The 22,862-nt window shown below is 44.1% G+C and overlaps 1 protein-coding gene across 1 annotated transcript in view; it reads right to left on the bottom strand.

The window, feature by feature from the left end:
* The window catches only part of LOC126249509 (uncharacterized), a 465,406-nt gene extending 444,618 nt beyond the window's left edge, over positions 1–20,788 (bottom strand). Inside the window, exon 1 of the mRNA XM_049951160.1 lies at positions 20,600–20,788. The gene's annotated coding sequence lies outside the window, so the exon portion shown is untranslated. The remainder of the gene's footprint in view (positions 1–20,599) is intronic.
* Between the last annotated feature and the right edge of the window lie 2,074 nt (positions 20,789–22,862).

Below are 22,862 nucleotides of genomic sequence, written 5' to 3'. Positions count from 1 at the left end.
CAAAACGAAGTCACAGGAGAATAAGAGATGGAAATTGCTAAAAAAGCTATTTGTACCTCATGAATCTCAAGGAGAAAGAATTAATTATATGGCAGCAAGGACTGATAAATTTCTAGAAGCAAGAACACGGAAAATCGTGATCAGGTCACCTCCTGACGTGATCGTTGAGCGTTCGGCCCAAAGGCAGGATTTCACACGGCAGCTCTCCGTGCTCTCCTGTCTTCTGCTACCCTCTTCAGGTCCATGTAATTTACGCTTCTCTTTATGACGTGTATCAGCTTGAATCTTCTCTTTCTTCTCAATCTACTGTCACAAAGTAGTCCTTCCAAGGCGCCTGTTAGCAATCACTCCCGTCTCAACCAAAGTTCCATCCAGTTCTTCTTCCTTTCTCTTAAAACTTGTAGCAGTCTGATGAAGAGGATGAAAATTGCCGTTGTATTTCCTGCTTGACACGGCATAACCAATCGAAAAGAAATCAGGAGTGGATTCAGTGCCTTTGATGTAAAAGGTGGGATCACGACGATTGTGCCAGGAAACAATATATTTTATGTGCATAAATTGGAGTTTTGACAACTCTTTATTAACATTCAAACTTCTATGTAGGTCACATTGTGCTGACAGGTGGAAATTCGCCAAAAGCATTTGTTTGCTGCCAGTACAATGTTTGTAATATACTATTTTAAGCCCGTAATTGTGTTTACTATAAATAAAAAACAATATTTTGAAAATTTTAGTGCTTTTTTTGTTTGCTTATTATTATGCCGTTTAATACGCGCATAGGTGCATAAACTTGCCCCATACCCGGGGCACGCTTATGCACTCGACTTGAGCCTATATCAAATTATTTTGCACTCTTACGTGCAATGTTGAGTTGGAAGTATACAAGTACATACCAAGTTATACTTTAACACCAGTTCTATAAGACTAAATAATTTTAAACACGATAAATCTGAAAAAAAGAAATCCACATAAATGTTCCCCGGTCTCTCCTACTGTTTCAATGTTAACGGTGCGTTCATCTGAATGTATCGTCACTGAAACAGTACGTAGACGTATGAACAAGCTGCAACTGGCGAAATAGTGACAATCATCAAAGTTAAAGAACAACATCAAAAATTCGAGTCCAGGGACCGGGATTCATGAGAACTCATCTAGGACTTTGCAGAACATTGCACGTCTGCAGTGAATTTCCTTTTCTTTTGCTCAGCCACAAATTGTGTTACTTCTCTACATTTCCCAGATTTTCATTGGTTGTGTGATGGTCTGCGACCGGTTGTTGTGTCTGTATTTGTCATGGCCACCTTTTAGTTACAAGTTATCAGCCATTCATCGCTATCATTTCGGTTGTTTTTTATTTTTTAATTTTTTTGTTGTTACAATAACATCGAGATCGTGGCCAAAAGAGATATGGAACTCTTGTAACGAAACAAATAAAGTCTCGTCATAAAGTATATGCTGACATTGTAAGGTAAATCTACTCAGCATTCGTTTTTACAAAGATGGAAAAAGCTCGAAAGTTACGTTAAGTTTACCCGCACCATTCGACAGTTCTGAATGAGAATCCAAATGGCGTCTCACGACTTGAGGAAGTGTTGAGCTAAAATCCACGTCTAATCGACCGTGTCAATTTCTAAATAAAGTAAGCCGGCAACGACAGCTCCTCAGGGGCAGGGAAATCGAACGGAGCAGCTGCGGTTAACGTCGCCATTTAATGCTCTGTTTGCAATTTCGAAGACGTGTTACTGGAACGTGCGGTTAACAGTGACGAATCCCCAGGTTGTCCAGCTTCCAATAAATCGGCGGGAATATGAAAGGAAGAAAGCGGAAGCAGCGTTTAACGTCTTTTCCACTCATAGCAGACCGGGGACAAGCTCCGATTAGACGAGAAAATCAGCTGCTACCTTTCCGCAGGAAACACACCGACATTTTCCTGAATCGATTTAGAGAAACCATCTCGATTTAGGCTTTAAGTGTTCTTCCTCTGTCACATCACGATGATTGTGCCCTAGACAGGTAGCGGTCAATTAATTTGCCAGGAATCCCCAGCTGTGTCTGTGACCCATCTACAATGACATCGTCGTCAACGGGATGTTAATTCCATTAAAAAAATGGTTCAAATGGCTCTGAGCACTATGGGACTTAACTTCTGAGGTCATCAGTCCCCTATACTTAGAACTACTTAAACCTAACTAACCTAAGGACTTCACACACATTCATGCCCGAGGCAGGATTCGATCCTGCGACCGGTCACGCGGTTCCAAACTGAAGCGCTTAGAACCGCACGGCCACACCGGCCGGCGTTAATTCCATCCCGTCTTCCCACTCTAAGGAGATGGTTTTGCTTGCCATGGGTTGTAAGGGGTACTATTATCGATAACAATATGAATCATTGCTTTTTCGCTGAGCGCGCCTTTTCCCGGTAGGGGCACTGTATTGTACTGTTCTGTATTGTATTGCTGTTACATTCAACAATGCCCAAAGCGCTAGCGGCAACGCGCCAGAATGTGAGGTGCAAGCCTTTTGGGTTTCGCCTGTAACGGTCGCGTGCAGCTGAGTAGCACCAAAAAATTATTTTAATTTTGAACGGTTTCCTAATAGGTTTCCTAATAGCAAGAAATATGAGCTTGGAAGTTTTCCGTCGATTGCTTACACAATACTGAACAATAATTACGTTTATTCACGGAGGCTGTGCGCAATTGCACACGAAATGGTTCGAATGGCTCTGAGCACTATGGGACTTAACATCTATGGTCATCAGTCCCCTAGAACTTAGAACTACTTAAACCTAACTAACCTAAGAACATCACACAACACCCAGTCATCGCACACGAAATCAATGGACAAAACAGTAGCGTCATTCTTAGTCAGTAGCATCCGTTGGCGGAACAACAATATTTGAAAATTTATAAAGGCTACCGTTGACAGTTATAGAGTGATTAATTACTATTGATAAATAGTACAGCAACGGCAAACTTCATTGTAAAAGTGGAACAAAAATTTAACTGTTAATACTAGAATGGTCGATTCTATGAAGTGTGTTACTTACGAACTCAGTACAGGAAGTAAAAAGGTATGTACTGTTATCCTTTTCACAGCGTCATTTTTCCACCAAATTTGAGAAACATTAATATTCGTAAAGAGGCCCTTGTTCTCGCTTTTGGCAAAACAGTCAGATCTTGCGTGAAGCATGTTCTCTCTGTTAACCAACCCTCACCCAGGCCTGATCACCGCCAATTATACTACTGCAATTACTCGTGACCAAAAAAAAATAGAGGGGAAGCGAGATTATATGTCCCACATGCATACCTGGAGTTTCCGGACATGGGCTCGGAAACGCGTTATTTCCCTGTTACAGCTCATTTTCTACTTCTGTTCATAATCACATTAATACACAGAGCAGAACATACCAAAATTACACGAAACGTTTTCTTACATAAAATGTTCAAAGTCCCCTCTTGGTTGCGTTTGTTCAGAATGTAAAACAAGTTGTAATTCGTAGGTTCAGCGCCAGTGTTTGTTGTTCCAATTGAGCGAATGCAATATTGACATGCGACTAACTTCATTGGATGTGCTGACATGCGTCTAACTTCTTTGCTCTACTAGAATGAAGCACGTAGCATCAACTGTTTTATGTTCGTCTGGTACTTAGTTTCTGGTACAGTGCTATGGAAGTGTACTCAAATGCGGATTTGGCAGACGCCCATTTGCTGCACGAATTAGAAGGTGATAATGGCCGTAGTGATCAACGTTTGTGTGGGGGAGAGATTTCGAGAAAGACGATGTGCGGAAAGGAGGACGTATGAAGTAACTGATCGACGTCTTATGGAGCGTGGAACGTTTCAGCCTACTACTCGAGACTGGGGGACGGCTAGAAGGACGAGGACACCTCAGCTGCAGAAGGAACTTCTTCATGCGGTGGACGACAACCCTGGTATCAGCGCAAGACAATTAACTACAACAAGTAATGTTGACCACCTGATTGTCCGGAGAGTGCTACATGAGAACCTACTGATCCGCATCATGTGTAGAAACTGAGCTTCCTCCTCTGTGATTGGGGAATGTTCCTTGGAAGTTTGGCCATACCTTTCTGTTACACCCTGTATACGGCTGCAATAGCCCCGCCAGATATCCGGAAAAATATCGCAGCAGACATCTAATATACAAAAGCGTACCACATCTAGGGGAAGCAAACAGAAAAGTAGTGACTTAAATCTAGAAAGAGCGTTTTACAACTGCCTGTGAAGTCAAGACCACATTCAAAAGAGTGAGGGAACAAAAATGAACTTTGCGTTTTTGCTACCCCTTGAGACGACAGACGTGGAGGACGAATCGAGGACATGCAGATCTAGTGACCGAATCAGGTTGCGAACGACTAGAACAAAAAAATGGTTCAAATGGCTCTGAGCACTATGGGACTCAACTGCTGAGGTCATAAGTCCCCTAGAACTTAGAACTACTTAAACCTAACTAACCTAAGGACAACACACACATCCATGCCCGAGGCAGGATTCGAACCTGCGACCGTAGCGGTCGCGCGGTTCCAGACTGTAGCGCCAGAACCGCTCGGCCACCAGCGGCCGGCGACTAGAACAAAAGACAACTTAATAAAATAAGGACTGCTTCCAGCTGATAGCAACAATGCGTGTGATTACGGCGAAACGCAAACTGCAGCACATCTCCCACAATGTCTCCTAGACCTAACAGGCTCAGCTAGGAACCTTATAAGAGAAACCTGGAAGAAGAAAGCCTAGCTTTATGACGTGTAAAAACTCGTTTTTGTTCGTTTATTAGCTGTATGTTTAATATAGTCATATAACTTATTGTCTAACTGTGTTAGTATACTATATACTGAAACTAAATGAATACAATAGTCGATCCTTTGCCAATGAAGCTAAATGAAGGTACTACATTTCGATGACTAATGGAATTTGTTGGTCATTTTCTGATACTTTTTCATAACAGAAAATAATATGTCCACTCAATTACTTTAGAAAACAAAGGCAAAAACCAAAAATTAAATTCCTCGGAGAAAAACAATCAGGCAGGTTTATAACTACAATAATTTTCTATAATTGTTATTGCGTTCTTCATTTCCTATCAGAACAACGTCCAGTTTTGCGAACAGCAAATTTTATTTAATTTTTTATCTCTCCTTATACGCCACAGACATGTACTAGCGTTTGTGAAAATTGCAACACCAAGAACTAAACATACAATTGAAATGCACTTTATAGCATTGATGAGGTAATAATAACACACAAATGATTATGATTACAGTACAGTACATGATCTCCTTCTAAACGTTGTGGCATGCGATCAGAGAGCTCTTATGAGTTCTTATTTCACAAAACATGAACAGTGGCTGTTAGAAGACACGTTTTAGATGGGTGACATTCTGGCGAAAGCGCATGACAGGCAAGCAGTTGAACCTGTCGTTCATCGAAGAAGGCTTATGATTTCTTTGTCAAACGTGCCGAGCATTGTTCTGCTAAAATATGGTGTGTGAAGTCACGTGAAAGTGGAGCAGTACAACGAGCTCTAAAACCTCTGAGATGCAATAGTTGAGGTTCTTAGCACCAAAAATAGTCAGAAGTTGATATCATACGATGTACCATTCTGTGTCTCAAATCATCACACGTTTCATCTTGTCACAATGCCGCACAGCTGTGCAGGATGGTAGATTGCGGTTGGCACTGTAGAATGTAAGACTAATACTGCTATCACTGTGGGACAGATTGAAGTGTTACTTGGAAAACACTACGATCAACCTACAAAGGACGCGTCTACGTGACAGTTAAGCGAGTGGTGTTTTTGCCACAAATCCAGTTCGCAACAGAGGGCATCGAACAGTCGACGCAGGCATGTCCATATCCAGTGTCGAGTACTGCGGACTAAGCTGCACGATCTGTTACGCCCTTTGCTAAGGACCGGTTCACGTCTCTTGCGCAATGTTTAGAGGGCAGCACGTATCGCAGTGTACCACCAGATGGCCAGAAGACAACACAACTGACGCGGCGTCTGCTGTGTAAGCACCTTGATGGTAAAGCAAGATAAGGGAGGCCAAGCCCGAGAGCAGACCTGATTGAGGCAGGCAAGCCTCAGCGAGCCAGGGATCTAGCCACTCTCTGTCTGGACGACGACTCGGCGTGAAAGAGCACAATCTCCTCACCTCGTCATAAGCAGAAAATCCCGCCCCTCCAGGTGGGCGATGTGGTGGTCTTTGAGTCCGCTGCCAAGGCTAACGCTATGGAGCAAGCGTCTGCAGAAAATTTAACGTCTATCGACGTTCCAGGCACTGACGATCGTATCCAGCAGGTGGCCGAGCTCCTACCAATATTCCTGGCTGTGTCATCAATAGTGTCACAGCAGACGAAGAATAGGTGCAACTTCAGACAAGGAAAGTTGGTGGTTCTGCGGAAGATGCCAGAACATCTTGTAGCGCATTAGATTGTGGGTGCAATAGCATCATTCAAACCGGAATCTTTCCAACAGTGAGGAGGCACGTCGAGATAGTAGCAATACCTTGGGCTAGTAAGGATCTTCACCCCCTGAAGAATTATCTACCTGCAGTGTCGAAGGTTTTCGAGAGGCTGTAAACAAGCGCCATGTGGAAGCTGCTCGCCTACTCCCTGAGAAGAAGAAATGCCACAGTCCATCAGCTTCTGAGACTCATCGAAGAAGTGAAGGAGACACTCGAGCGACGGGAATACTTCGGGTTAGCGTTTCTGGATGTATCGAGTGTATTCGACTGCGTACAGAGCAAGGGCCTGTTGTACAAAATCATTGTGCATAGGATTCCAGCTTCGCAGGTGGGTTTACTGAAATCCTACTCAGAAGAGAAAACCTTCCCTGTCAGGACAACGGATGGCCTGTCCACAGAGCGCTGGACTGTGGTGGGAGTCCCACAAGGTTCGGAACTCAGTCCCTCGTTTTATACTCTGTATAAAGCGGATTTGCCATCGTGGCCACTGGTGCAGCTCGCTCTGCAGGCCGATGACACGGCGCTATACACACGCACGACGAGTTTTCAGCTTTTGCAGCGGAGACTCCAGACCACCTGGGACGACCTGGGATCATGAGATGCCAAATGGAGATTGGCCTTCAATGCAACGAAGATCCAAGCATTCCTCGTAGCGATACTTACAATTCCCGTGGACTTGAGGCAATTAGGCGTACTAGGCGGACCTGTACAATGGGGAAGATGACCAAGAACCTGGGTATCACAATCTACAGGCGTCTTACGTGGTACCAACACGTCGAAGAACTGAGGGGAAAAGCTGTGAGGCAGCTACGCTAGCTATATTTGCTATTAAACCTGACGTACACACTCTCATTAGACCTCATTGTCAAAGTTGTTATCGGTAAGACGCTACTGCACCCAATTTTGTAGTGTGGAAGGTCAGCCGACACCCATATCGACCGCCTGAAAATCGTGCACTCAAACTCCGTTTGGACCTGTTGTTGTTGTGGTCTTCAGTCCTGAGATTGGTTTGATGCAGCTCTCCATGCTACTCTATCCTGTGCAAGCTTCTTCATCTCCCAGTGCCTACTGCAACCTACATCCTTCTGAATCTGCTTAGTGTATTCATCTCTTGGTCTCCCTCTACGATTTTTACCCTCCACACTGCCCTCCAATGCTAAATTTGTGATCCCTTGATGCCTCAAAACATGTCCTACCAACCGATCCCTTCTTCTAGTCAAGTTGTGCCACAAACTTCTCTTCTCCCCAATCCTATTCAATACCTCCTCATTAGTTACGTGATCTACCCACCTTATCTTCAGCATTCTTCTGTAGCACCACATTTCGAAAGCTTCTATTCTCTTCTTGTCCAAACTAGTTATCGTCCATGTTTCACTTCCATACATGGCTACACTCCATACAAATACTTTCAGAAACGAATTCCTGACACTTAAATCTATACTCGATGTTAACAAATTTCTCTTCTTGAGAAACGCTTTCCTTGCCATTGCCAGTCTACATATTATATCCTCTCTACTTCGACCATCATCAGTTATTTTACTCCCTAAATAGCAAAACTCCTTTACTACGAGGGCAGTTCAATAAGTAATGCAACACATTTTTTTTTCTGAAACAGGGGTTGTTTTATCCAGCATTGAAATACACCAGGTTATTCCCCAATCTTTTAGCTACACAACACTATTTTTCAACGTAATCTCCATTCAATGCTACGGCCTTACGCCACCTTGAAATGAGGGCCTGTATGCCTGCACGGTACCATTCCACTGGTCGATGTCGGAGCCAACGTCGTACTGCATCAATAACTTCTTCATCATCCGCGTAGTGCGTCCCACGGATTGCGTCCTTCATTGGGCCAAACATATGGAAATCCGACGGTGCGAGATCGGGGCTGTAGGGTGCATGAGGAAGAACAGTCCACTGAAGTTTTGTGAGCTCCTCTCGGGTGCGAAGACTTGTGTGAGGTCTTGCGTTGTCATGAAGAAGGAGAAGTTCGTTCTGATTTTTGTGCCTACGAACACGCTGAAGTCGTTTCTTCAATTTCTGAAGAGTAGCACAATACACTTCAGAGTTGATCGTTTGACCATAGGGAAGGACATCGAACAGAATAACCCCTTCAGCGTCCCAGAAGACTGTAACCATGACTTTACCGGCTGAGGGTATGGCTTTAAACTTTTTCTTGGTAGGGGAGTGGGTGTGGCGCCACTCCATTGATTGCCGTTTTGTTTCAGGTTCGAAGTGATGAAATCATGTTTCATCGCCTGTAACAATCTTTGACAAGAAATTGTCACCCTCAGCCACATGACGAGCAAGCAATTCCGCACAGATGGCTCTCCTTTGCTCTTTATGGTGTTCGGTTAGACAACGAGGGACCCAGCGGGAACAAACCTTTGAATATCCCAACTGGTGAACAATTGTGACAGCACTACCAACAGAGATGTCAAATTGAGCACTGAGTTGTTTGATGGTGATCCGTCGATCATCTCGAACGAGTGTGTTCGCACGCTCCGCCATTGCAGGAGTCACAGCTGTGCACGGCCGGCCCGCACGCGGGAGATCAGACAGTCTTGCTTGACCTTGCGGCGATGATGACACACGCTTTGCCCAACGTCTCACCGTGCTTTTGTCCACTGCCAGATCACCGTAGACATTCTGCAAGCGCCTATGAATATCTGAGATGCCCTGGTTTTCCGCCAAAAGAAACTCGATCACTGCCCGTTTGCAACGCACATCCGTTACAGACGCCATTTTAACAGCTCCGTACAGCGCTGCCACCTGTCGGAAGTCAATGAAACTATACGAGACGTAGCGGGAATGTTTGAAAATATTCCACAAGAAATTTCCGGTTTTTTCAACCAAAATTGGCCGAGAAAAAAATGTGCTGCATTACTTATTGAACTGCCCTCGTACTTTAAGTGTCTCATTTCCTAATCTAATTCCCTCAGCATCACCCGACTTAATTCGACTACATTCCATTATCCTCGTTTTGCTTTTGTTGATGTTCATCTTATATCCTCCTTTCAAGACACTGTCCATTCCGTTCAACTGCTCTTCCAAGTCCTTTGCTGTCTCTGACAGAATTACAATGTCATCGGTGAACCTCAAAGTTTTTGCTTCTTCTCCACGAATTTTAATACCTACTCCGAATTTTTCTTTTGTTTCCTTTACTGCATGCTCAATATACAGATTGAATAACATCGGGGAGAGGCTACAACCCTGTCTCACTCCTTTCCCAACCACTGCTTCCCTTTCATGCCCCTCGACTATTATAACTGCCATCTGGTTTCTGTACAAATTGTAAATAGCCTTTCGCTCCCTGTATTTTACCCCTGCCACCTTCAGAATTTGAAAGAGAGTATTCCAGTTAACATTGTCAAAAGCTTTCTCTAAGTCTACAAATGCTAGAAACGTAGGTTTGCCTTTTCTAAATCTTTCTTCTAAGATAAGTCGTAAGGTTAGTATTGCCTCACGTGTTCCAACATTTCTACGGAATCCAAACTGATCCTCCCCGAGGTCGGTTTCTACCAGTTTTTCCATTCGTCTGTAAAGAATTCGCGTTAGTATTTTGAAGCTGTGACTTATTAAACTGATAGTTCGGTAATTTTCACATCTGTCAACACCTGCTTTCTTTGGGATTGGAATTATTATATTCTTCTTGAAGTCTGAGGGTATTTCGCCTGTCTCATACATCGTGCTCACCAGATGGTAGAGTTTTGTCAGGACTGGCTCTCCCGAGGCCATCAGTAGTTCTAATGGAATGTTGTCTACTCCCGGGGCCTTGTTTCGACTCAGCTCTTTCAGTGCTCTGTCAAACTCTTCACGCAGTATCTTATCTCCCATTTCGTCTTCATCTACATCCTCTTCCATTTCCATAATATTGTCCTCAAGTACATCGCCCTTGTATAAACCCTCTATATACTCCTTCCACCTTTCTGCCTTCCCTTCTTTGCTTAGAACTGGGTTGCCATCTGAGCTCTTGATATTCATACAAGTGGTTCTCTTCTCTCCAAAGGTCTCTTTAATTTTCCTGTAGGCAGTATCTATCTTACCCCTAGTGAGACAAGCCTCTACATCCTTACATTTGTCCTCTAGCCATCCCTGCTTAGCCATTTTGCACTTCCTGTCGATATCATTTTTGAGATGTTTGTATTCCTTTTTGCCTGCTTCATTTACTGCATTTTTATATTTTCTCCTTTCATCAATTAAATTCAATATTTCTTCTGTTACCCAAGGATTTCTATTAGCCCTCGTCTTTTTACCTACTTGATCGTCTGCTGCCTTCACTACTTCATCCCTCAGAGCTACCCATTCTTCTTCTACTGGATTTATTTCCCCCATTCCTGTCAATTGTTCCATTATGCTCTCCCTGAAACTCTCTACAACCTCTGGTTCTTTCAGTTTATTCAGGTCCCATCTCCTTAAATTCCCACCTTTTTGCAGTTTCTTCAGTTTCAATCTGCAGTTCATAACCAATAGATTGTTGTCAATCCACATCTGCCCCAGGAAATGTCTTTCAATTTAAAACCTGGTTCCTAAATCTCTGTCTTACCATTATATAATCTATCTGATACCTTTTAGTATCTCCAGGATTCTTCCAGGTATACAACCTTCTTTTATGATTCTTGAACCAAGTGTTAGCTATGATTAAGTTATGCTCTGTGCAAAATTCTACAAGGCGGCTTCCTCTTTCATTCCTTTTCCCCAATCCATATTCACCTACTATGTTTCCTTCTCTCCCTTTTCCTACTGACGAATTCCCGTCACCCATGACTATTAAATTTTCGTCTCCCTTCACTACCTGAATAATTTCTTTTATCACGTCATACATTTCATCTATTTCTTCATCATCTGCAGAGCTAGTTGGCATATAAACTTGTACTACTGTAGTAGGCATGGGCTTTGTGTCTATCTTGGCCACAATAATGCGTTCACTATGCTGTTTGTAGTAGTTAACCTGCACTCCTATTTTTTTATTCATTATTAAACCTACTCCTGCATTACCCCTATTTGATTTTGTATTTATAACCCTGTAATCACCTGACCAAAAGTCTTGTTCCTCCTGCCACCGAACTTCGCTAATTCCCACTACATCTAACTTTAACCTATCCATTTCCCTTTTTAAATTTTCTAACCTACCTGCCCGATTAAGGGATCTGACATTCCACGCTCCGATCCGTAGAACACCAGTTTTCTTTCTCCTGATAACGACATCCTCCTGAGTAGTCCCCGCCCGGAGATCCGAATGGGGGGCTATTTTACCTCCGGAATATTTTACCCAAGAGGACGCCATCATCATTTAATCATACAGTAAAGCTGCATGTCCTCGGGAAAAATTACGGCTGTAATTTCCCTTGCTTTCAGCCGTTCGCAGTACCAGCACAGCAAGGCCGTTTTGGTTAATGTTACAAGGCCAGATCAATCATCCAGACTGTTGCCCCTGCAACTACTGAAAAGGCTGCTGCACCTCTTCAGGAACCACATGTTTGTCTGGCCTCTCAACAGATACCCCTCCGTTGTGGTTGCACCTACGGTACGGCCATCTGTATCGCTGAGGCACGCAAGCCTCCCCACCAACGGCAAGGTCCATGGTTCATGGGGGGCGTTTGGACCTATGTCGCGATTTTCCGGACGCGGAACCTCATCAGGTAGGCGGAACACCTTACCTGCGCCCGGCCGAGGTGGCCGAGCGGTTCTAGGCGCTTCAGTCTGGAACCGAGCGACCGCTACTGTCGCAGGTTCGAATCCTGCCTAGGGCATGGATGTGTGTGATGTCCTTAGGTTAGTTAGGTTTAAGTAGTTCTAAGTTCTAGGGGACTGATGACCTCAGATGTTGAGTCCCATAGTGCTCAGAGACATTTGAATTTGAACCTTACCTGCGGGAGAGGTTTGGCCGGTCAGCAAGTGGTTTCTACGAGAAATGTAGAACGCCGCATAAACGACAAATGCGCAACCTGAGCACCAGGGTATAGAGCCACACCTGCTGGCGGAATAACATGGTGCTGTAACATTCTAATGGTGGGAATTTAAGAAGATGGAACCTGGATAAACTGACTGAACCAGAGGTTGTACAGAGCTTCAGGGAGAGGATTAGGGAACGATTGACAGGAATGGGGGAAAGAAATACAGTAGAAGACGAATGGGTAGCTCTGAGGGATGAAGTAGTGAAGGCAGCAGACGATCAAGTAGGTAAAAAGACGAGGGCTAGTAGAAATCCTTGGGTAACAGAAGAACTATAGAATTTAATTGATGAAAGAAGAAAATATAAAAGTTCAGTAAATGAAGCAGGCAAAAAGGAATACAAACGTCTCAAAAATGAGATCGACAGGAAGTGCAAAATGGCTAAGCAGGCATGGCTAGAGGACAAATGTAAGGATGTGGAGGCTTATTTCTCTAGGGGTAAGATAGATACAGTCTACAGGAAAATTAAAGAGACCTTTGGAGAAAAGAGAGCCACTTGTATGAATATCAAGAGCTCAGATGGAAACCCAGTTCTACGCAAAGAGGGGAAAGCAGAAAGGTGGAAGCAGTATATAGAGGGTCTATACAAGGGCGATGTACTTGAGGACAATATTATGGAAATGGAAGAGGGTGTAGATGAAGATTAAATGGGAGATACGATATTGCGTGAAGAGTTTGACAGAGCACTGAAAGACCTGAGTCGAAACAAGGCCCCGGGAGTAGACAACATTCCATTAGAACTACTGACGGCCTTGGGAGAGCCAGTCCTGACAAAACTCTACCATCTAGTGAGCACGATGTATGAGACAGGCGAAATACGCTCAGACTTCAAGAAGAATATAATAATTCCAATTCCAAAGAAAGCGGGTGTTGACACATACGAAAATTACCAAACTATGAGTTTAATATGTCACAGCTGCAAAATAATAACGCGAATTATTTACAGACGAATGGAAAAACGGGTAGAAACCGACATCGGGGAAGATCAGTTTGGATTCCGTAGAAATGTTGCAACACGTGAGGCAATACTGACCTTACGACTTATCTTAGAAGAAAGATTAAGGAAAGGCAAACCTACGTTTCTAGCATTTGTAGACTTAGAGAAAGCTTTTGACAATGTTGACTGGAATACTCTCTTTCCAATTCTGAAGGTGGCAGGGGTAAAATACAGGGAGCGAAAGGCTATTTACAATTTGTACAGAAACCAGATGGCAGTTATAAGAGTCGAGGGACATGAAAGGGAAGCAGTGGTTGGGAAGGGAGTGAGACAGGGTTGTAGCCTCTCCCCGATGTTATTCAATCTTTATATTGAGCAAGCAGTGAAGGAAACAAAAGAAAAATTTTGAGTAGTTGTTAAAATCCATGGAGAAGAAATAAAAACTTTGAGGTTCGCCGATGACATTGTAATTCTGTCAGAGACAGCAAAGGACTTGGTAGAGCAGTTGAATGGAATGGACAGAGTCTTGAAAGGAGGATATAAGATGAACATCAACAAAAGCAAAACGAGGATAATGGAATGTAGTCGAATTAAGTCGGGTGATGCTGAGGGAATTAGATTAGGAAATGAGGCACTTAAAGTAGTAAAGGAGTTTTGCTATTTAGGGAGCAAAATAACTGATGATGGTCGAAGTAGAGAGGATATAAAATGTAGACTGGCAATGGCAAGGAAATCGTTTCTGAAGAAGAGAAATTTGTTAACATCCAATATAGATTTAAGTGTCAGGAAGTCGTTTCTGAAAGTATTTGTATGGAGTGTAGCCATGTATGGAAGTGAAACATGGACAATAAATAGTTTGGAGAGGAAGAGAATAAAAGCTTTCGAAATCTGGTGCTACAGAAGAATGTTGAGTATTAGGTGGGTAGATCACGTAACTAATGAGGAGGAATTGAATAGGATTGGGGAGAAGAGAAGTTTGTGGCACAAATTGACTAGAAGAAGGGATCGGTTGGTAGAACATTTCCTGAGGCATCAAGGGATCACAAATTTAGCATTGGAGGGCAGCGTGGAGGGTAAAAATCGTAGAGGGAGACCAAGAGATGAATACACTAAGCAGATTCAGAAGGATGTAGGTTGCAGTAGGTACTGGGAGATGAAGGAGCTTGCACAGGATAGATTAGCATGGAGACCTGCATCAAACCAGTCTCAGGACTGAAGACCACAACAACAAACATTCTAATGTAGATTTTTTTCCGTATTTTTTTTCAGCTGCTCACAAGAAAGGACATTCGGAGAAGGAAAGAATAACTGAAACGGACACCTAACGACGCAAGGAGCAGTACGTAGGGCTAAGCCTTCATCGAAGATCGGGAGAAGAGTACCTCCTGTGAAGACGATTGAGTCGTTGTGCGGATATGATGGCGGCTATCCTTTGCTGTGGCTACGTGACATGTTCCAGTGCTTGCATGCGACACTCGTCTATTTATTGGTTCCACACCGTGTTCACAGTCCGCACACTGGTTTCCCAATACCTCTTCTCGTTGCTCATGTTTTCTTTACTTTTTTCAAACTCGACATTCCGGCCCTGATGATAATCAGATACTGATCGACTGCTGTGTTATCTTCTGCCAATGGGGTCATTTGGGTGCAGTACAGAGGGATATTGTGTCAGCACACCGCTCTCCAAGACGTTGTCAGCTTTCCAGCAGCCGCTACATCCAAGTAGCTCTTCAGTTTGCTTCACAAGGATGAGTGCTCCCAGCAGTGCCAGGAACAGAACCAGAGTCCTCCTCCTGGCAGTAAGCTACGGAGATGGACTACTGGCTGTCCAAATAGTCCAAAAAAATGGTTCAAATGGCTCTGAGCACTATGGGACTCAACTGCTGAAGTCATTAGTCCCCTAGAACTTAGAACTAGTTAAACCTAACTAACCTAAGGACACCACAAACATCCATGCCCGAGGCAGGATTCGAACCTGCGACCGTAGCGGTCTTGCGGTTCCAGACTGCAGCGCCTTTAACCGCACGGCCACTTCGGCCGGCAAATAGTCCAAAACCTATCCTGAAAATGCTTACCTCTCACAGTCGTGTTGTGCGCCATGTAAACGTTCTACTGCATTCGAATCGCGACTGGGTGTCAGGTGGTTAACTGCTTTGTAAAATGTTGGTTAACGTGAAAGAAGTGACGTTATGTTGCGTGAAGGAAAAGAAGAAGTGTTTGAATGACCGACAAATTAGACATTTCCTTTACTTGGTTGAAGAGAAGCACATGTTAGTGTTATTAGATGGAAAGATACATGCTGATATATTTGTTGAATTAACAAAATCGAACTGCTTGTCAACAGCTCTGTATCTCGCACAAGGCGAAACGTAAAGATGTGGTCAACCCAAAGGCTAGTTTGAATACCACAGTGCTTTATTAGGCATGATCCTCTTGCTGGTGATATCTCCACGACTCTTTCCGATCTTTAAACTGACTTACACAACCAGCTATTGGCGGACCTACAGTTTAACGTAGACTGCAAACCGTGGAGCGTCTCGCTATTTTTCATATTAACAGATAATTTCCAGAGGTGAGAAAAGTAATAAGTATTGAAAAAAATTATAGGACGGACTGGGAATCGAACCCTGGACTATGGGATTTGTAGTGTGTCATCCAGCTACACTTGTGGTTAACTTGTAAACTATGTAGCCACTCTTTCTTTCAGCCTGCCGCACACAATGGTTACTGGAGACGTTAATCCTGTACGCAGCAGCAGGAATGTCTCGAAAATATTCTTATCACTCCGAGACTCCAAAAACAAAAAAAAACAAAAAAAAAATGGCTCTGAGCACTATGCGACTTAACTTCTGAGGTCATCAGTCGCCTAGAACTTAGAACTAATTAAACCTAATTAACCTAAGGACATAACACACATCCATACCCGAGGCAGGATTCGAACCTGCGACCGTAGCGGTCGCTCGGCTCCAGACTGCAGTGCCTAGAACCGCACGGCCACTCCGGCCGGCTAGACTCCAAAATGTTGGAACACAATAATGATTTACCAATAATCACTTCCCACTGTTTTCGGCAACGCACGTGATCCAGGTGGGTGTAACCAAACAGTTTCGCACGCATTAACTGCAGCTGATAAGATTAAAAAAAATTCTTGAAAAATCTCCCTTTCATTCTTAAAAGCTCATTGAGATCTGTCGTATGGAAATATTAAGAAGTTACTGATAACCTCACCTCATCGCGCTGATGAAATTGGAACTACGTATTTAAAGACACCATTCATGTAGAACAACTGAAACACTGAAAACTGATAATTGATTGGGCTTGCAAACTGTATTCATGCAATCTCTATAACGAAAACAGGTTTCCGAAATTCGATTTTGTGTCGCATTTAAACGCAATGTACCTTGCATTAACCAAAATGTCACGAAATGACCAACACGAACATTATTCTCCGTTCGAACTTACTATGCAACATCGGCAGGCGGTTTGATGTTGGTTTCACGATGTAGCTTAGTTTGAGGCTTTCCACTCAATAACCTTGACGTAAGATGGACGCATCAGCGACCGCTGCTTGGACCGCGTGTACCACTTCTGTTTGCTGTCTTAATCCCTTATTACAGTTTTATTCATCTACCGATAACTGACTGTCCTAGGTGACTGTCTCTAGGTACTGCAGTTTTTACAAACGTGAGTGTGCAATTATTCGGTTAAGCTAATAAACACTTTTAACTGTTTGCAAAATACAAGGACCTGAATTCCCATAATTTATACAAGCACGGTTGCTGTTAGAGTTTCAGAACCAAACGATGATTACTGAACATCCAGTTTACTTTACAAGCATACATCACTAATGATGATTCACTTTAGATATTAGTTGAACCTGCAATGGTCACTTGACCTGGAAATCCGTACTCACACTTTTCTTAATTCGTTCCTTACTCCGCCATCTTCTTCTTCTGCTTCTTCTTCCTATTATTATTATTATTATGGTCATTACTGTGCTATAAAGACGTAATTACCCTGGAGGAGAGAGACTACAGTTAAGAATATTATCGTGAAAACCAGCTATAACATACGTGAATAAAACCGACATCCGGAATTGGCCAAAGACTCTTCATTTGACAGAAACAAAAGTTACAACATTCAAAAAGCTTCACAGAATAAAAGAACGCACTGAAAAATAGTTAAAAGAATAAATCGGCATTATGAATAAAAAAGAAAGAAACCGTTGACAGACAGAGCAAAATCGAGCATCTGCACACAAGGCGATACATGCAGACTGTGCAGCATCTCTTTTCGGCTGTCGGCTAGATGCTGCGATGTATGTAAACATATGGAAATCACTGAGCACCACTCTACAGGATTTGTCTGTGCGAGATAGAGTGCAAAAACTGGACGCCTACTAGGGCCGGGGTTCTAGCCTACTGCCCGCAACACTCGCCGAAGCTGCCGGTACTGGGAAGAAGATATTGGCGCCATGAAATTTCGCTGTAGGATATAAACATTTGTTGCTTTGTTTTGTGAACGTTTACAGCACGGTTTGTTGGAGCTACGAGAGAACACAGAGACACACTCAAGTATTAGTCTTGTGGATGAAGGCCCTTCTGTTTTAGACCTTTGCGCTGAATCCCAATGGGCCGCCAGCAAGCAACAACACTCCGCGTCTGCTTTGTTGGAGCAGCGTGTCCCACCCCATAATGTTGCATTGTCATAAGAGATCGTCTGCACAACTTCTCAGTCTGTCTCTAAACCTTACAGATATAACACCTAGACAAAGTGATTGAAAATAATGTGTTCTGCCTTACGGCAGGTCTTGTCGTGGGGAAAGCCTCGTCAGAGAGGTCCACCGCATGAGCGTCTTGGCAAGTGATTCCAGTGGTGGTTTCCCGTTGCCTTCCACTTATGATGGTGAATTGATAATGAGGACAACACAACACCCAGTGCTTGGGCGGAAAAAACCTCGAACCCAGCCGGGAATCGAACCCGAGCCCCGTGGCGTGATACTCCGCCGCGCTGATCACTGAGCTATCGGGGCGGACAACATGGGGAAATTCTAGATTCTGAAAGTATTGTAAACAAGCATATTCATTATTGTGGAGTTCTGAAGCTGGTAACAGTAATAAAACTTAGCTGTGGCTCAGAAAAATTTGCTATAAACGTAATTATAATGTATCTGAATTTCCTTCTTGCAACTGGACTAGATCGTCCTTTTTCATATGTAAATTTGTTACCAATACTCAAAAGTGCACGAATTTAATTAATTAATAACCAAACGAAATTTAACTCGAAGATGTAACGTTTATCTGAAGAACCGTAAATCCACTACAGTGCAGTAAAGAATTTTGTGAACAGAGTTCCAGTGAATGTGTATGTCGAAGAGCTTCCCTCGGAAGACTCATCGAAAATAGTTCCCCCCAGCAAGAAAAACAATCTGACGATACGTTACAAAGAGGCACTTCATCGCACTTCTAAATATTCATTAAGTATGCCTTTCCGAGGATCGATACAAGATTAAGAACATTTGAAAATTCTGTGTACCTCCTCAACATGAGAGCTCCGTAATCCCAGCTAAATAACTTAATACAGCAAAATAAGGCAGATTTCAGATATGTCACGGCTGCCAAGATGTGTCTGCTGCGTGCTTCAGGCAGAGTATTGTTGCGGCATGACGCTGCTCCTCTCAGCCACAGGTTAATGTATTCACAGAACGCATCATCTCACAAATCATCATTATATTCGTCAGCCGTCATCCCCTGTTCTCGCAACGTCTCTCATATAATAGCACAGCGGTTGAAACACCGCATTCGTGATCTGGAGGATCATGCTGTAAATCGACGTACTGTCATCCTGAAACATTTTTGTCGAATTTCGGATGACTCCCGAAATCGATGTTTGTCGCGCAGTAATCTTATCCAACTACGGTGGTGCTCCATCTTTAAAGACGTTGATGTCAACAAAATATTCTTCAAATCTTATGTCCTTTTTTTCTCTTTCTCTAGGTGTTGCAATTAACCTCATTTTTCACTCCAAACTACCTTTGTCACTGTCATCTGTTCTCAGAGAAATACAACGGACTGCAGAGGTTTCATGTAGCACAGTATGGTCATTAGCACGATTTTCTGAAACATGCACCAGAGAGTTCTGACGTGGTTGAACAGGAAACGTGACGGCGTAACTAAAGCAGAGACATAAAAATGAGTAACGCTCTACAACACCAAATAATGCAAAACGCATCTTGCATATGACTGCCAGAGACTTGTGTCTACTGACCGCAGTGTGGTTAGCGTAGCAGCTTTCTCCGCACCTACAAGGACCCTGAGCAAGGACACTACAATACGTAGACAGCTCAACACAAATTATTTGGCCCAACGACAACGTGGATGCAGACGCACGCGTTATGTGCACTCGCAGCGCTTACCAGTCTTTATTATTTGAGATTCGGAAAGCTAAGATTACACAATCAGCGTTTCTCGAAAACCATTTCAGGACTATACAGCTATTTCGCACACAAACAGTAAACATTTCATTTTACTCGTGTGAAATTAGGGCATCAATCAGTGTTTGTTTCCTTCAGTACTGCTTCGGAAAGAACGTATGTAAAATTTTAATTTGTACTGTCTTATATCTTTTAACGTGGTGTAAGAGAGGCACGGTGAAAGCCTGATACGATCGTATATCTGTCAGTTTCGTTTGGTTTTTATTGAACGTATTGAATGAACGAGCCTGAACAAAAGAAAGGCAAACAATTTACGCGATCCTTTCTTTCTGCATAGCTGAGTTACTAAGTCTCAACTGTCATATTGTTGTAAAAGAGGTATGGCATACAATGTTATCATTGTCATAAAATCTAAAAACTTAAATTATTTTAGAATATATATCTCGATACATACGTTAAGCGAAAAGAGTAAATTGAAGTTTAGGGACGAAGTAGAGACTTTAGTGTGGTACTCACCAGTATTTTCTTTATAGCAGGTCAGACTCAATGTGGAAAAAAACGCGAGAAAATTTTACGAGCTCCCACTCCGAAAGGAAAAGAAAGGCGGATCGGATCGCCGGTTTGCCTTCAGCTTTCTGGCCACGAGCTATGCGAGTACAATATTGCGTGTGCCAGAAGCCGAGCGAGCTTTCCAAATGAAACAGTTACCGATCGCGAGGGCTTCGCTTATGTTGCCAGTTCCAAGCTAGTACATTACTGGCGCTCGTAAGCGACAGCCACAGCCTGTACCTACCTTGTCGCTCTCGAAATTGCGTCTCCCGGCGCCAGCGAGAAGAATCACTCGAAGGGAACGGCGTGTCAGAAGGACCGAGGGCTCCCGCAGGTGGCTGCCTGTCGCCGACTCGCCATGGCTAGAATTGCATAAGCAGAGCAGCACCCAACACCGCAGCTACCGTTAGGCTTTCACTGCGCAAGGCGACGCGCGGAGCGCAACTGTCTGCCTTCGAGACCACGACTCAGTCACGGAAAGCGAAAGGGGGAGGAGGAGGGGGCAGGTAAAAGGTGAAAGACGCGCCGCGGTGGGGACTGGGGAGCGCCGCGCCGCCTCCGCCTCCGCGACCGCGACAAAATCGCCATCCCGCCCAGGACTAAATTATACCGACACCTCCTGCTTTCTGACGGCTATGCTCCGGAAGCGGCGGAGGGTACTGTTGGTACAAGGTATCTCTTCTCCTTTTCTCTCTTCCACACTGATCAGCCAGAACATTGTGACCACCGAACTATTACCGATACAAACCCGCCCAGGCGATAGCAGCGTCACATGGCCAGGAATGACTGCTAATCAGACAAACGCACGGTGTATGTAGTATCAATGAGGGTGCTGTCCGTGTGTAGAATGGGAAAGGAGCACGATCTATGTGAGTTTCACCGAGGGCAGATTGTGATAGCCTGGAAGCTCGGCACGTGCATTTCGGAAGCTCCACGTCTTGTCGGATGTTCGAGAACTGCTGTGGTGATTGTATTCAACACGTGGCGAAGCCTAGGTGAAACCACATCCGGACGTCGTGGGGTTGGGCAGCCACCCCTCATTACAGATATCGTATGTAGTAGGCTGAGCAGATTCGTGACAGGCGCCGAACTGTGGCAGAACTAACACCATACTTTAATACTGGGCAGAGAACAAGTGTGTCTGAACACACAGTGCACCGAACACTACTAACGATGGGCCCCCACAGCCGACGACCCATACATGTTCAAATGTTAACACCACGACATCGGCACTACGACTAAAATGAACACTACACGTTGCCGCAATGGCAGATTGCATGGTCCGATACATCCCTATACCTTCTTCATCATTGCGATGCGAGGGTGCTAATCCGTCGTCTTCCAGGGAAACGGCTCCTCGACACACGCACTGTGGGACGGAGACAAGGTGGCGGCGGCACCAATACGCACTGGGAAACATCCACGCCAGCGTCTATAGCTCCAGTGGAGCTCGCACATGGCACCTTGACAGCCGAGGAGTATCGTACACTGGTTGCAGATCATGTACACCCCTTCATGACGATCACGTTTCCCGATGGCTTTGGCATTTTTCAACAAGATAATGCGCCTTGTCACAAGGCCAGGAGTGGGATGGAGAAACACAGTGGTGAGTTCCAATTGATGTGCTGACCCCCCATCTGGCCAGATCTGAACTTGATCGAACACATCTATGGTGTGATTGAATATAGCGTCAGAGCTAATTAGGAGACTTGTGTGTGCTGATGTGACGCCAAATTCCTCCAGCGACATACGCAGGCCTCGCTGCTTCCGTGCCAGAACGCGTCGCCGCTGTTACCCGTGCTAAAGGTGGGCGTACCGGCTAATAGGCAGGTCATCATAATATTTTGGCTGATCAGCGTACTTGCGAGTGGCGCGTGGGAACAATGATTGTCGGTCGACCTCCGTATTAGCTCTAATTTCTCTGATTTTCTCGCTGTGATCATTTAGCGAGACTTATGAGGTAGGAACCGATGTGTTGGTCTACTCTCCAACAGTATGCACAACGTGGCTCTTGTTGCGTCTGCCGCTACAGTCTTTGGAACATCTCCGTAACGCTCTCTCCGTGATCCCGAGACGAAACGCGACGCTCTTCTCTAGCTTTTGTATTAATCCAACATAGCGAGGGTCCCAGATTGATGAGCAATACTCAACAATGATTCGAGTGACTGCTTTGTAGCCCATTACTTTTGTGGATGAACTACATTTCTTTCAGATTCTTACAGTGAATCTCAGCTTGACATCTGCTTTAAAAAATGGTTCAAATGGCTCTGAGCACTATGGGACTTAACTGCTGAGGTCATCAGTCCCCTAGAACTTAGAACTACTTAAACCTAACTAACCAAAGGACATCACACACATCCATGCCCGAGGTAGGATTCGAACCTGCGACCGTAGCGGTCGCGCGGTTCCAGACTGTAGCGCCTAGAACCTCCCGGCCACTCCGGCCGGCCATCTGCTTTACCTACGATTTGGTTTATGTAATCATTCCGCTTAAGGTCACTCAGCAT

Source organism: Schistocerca nitens, chromosome 3, assembly GCF_023898315.1.
Source record: "Schistocerca nitens isolate TAMUIC-IGC-003100 chromosome 3, iqSchNite1.1, whole genome shotgun sequence".
NCBI lineage: Eukaryota > Metazoa > Arthropoda > Insecta > Orthoptera > Acrididae > Schistocerca > Schistocerca nitens.
The sequence above is the reverse complement of the archived record's forward strand: the minus strand, read 5'-3'. Positions and strand labels throughout refer to the sequence as shown.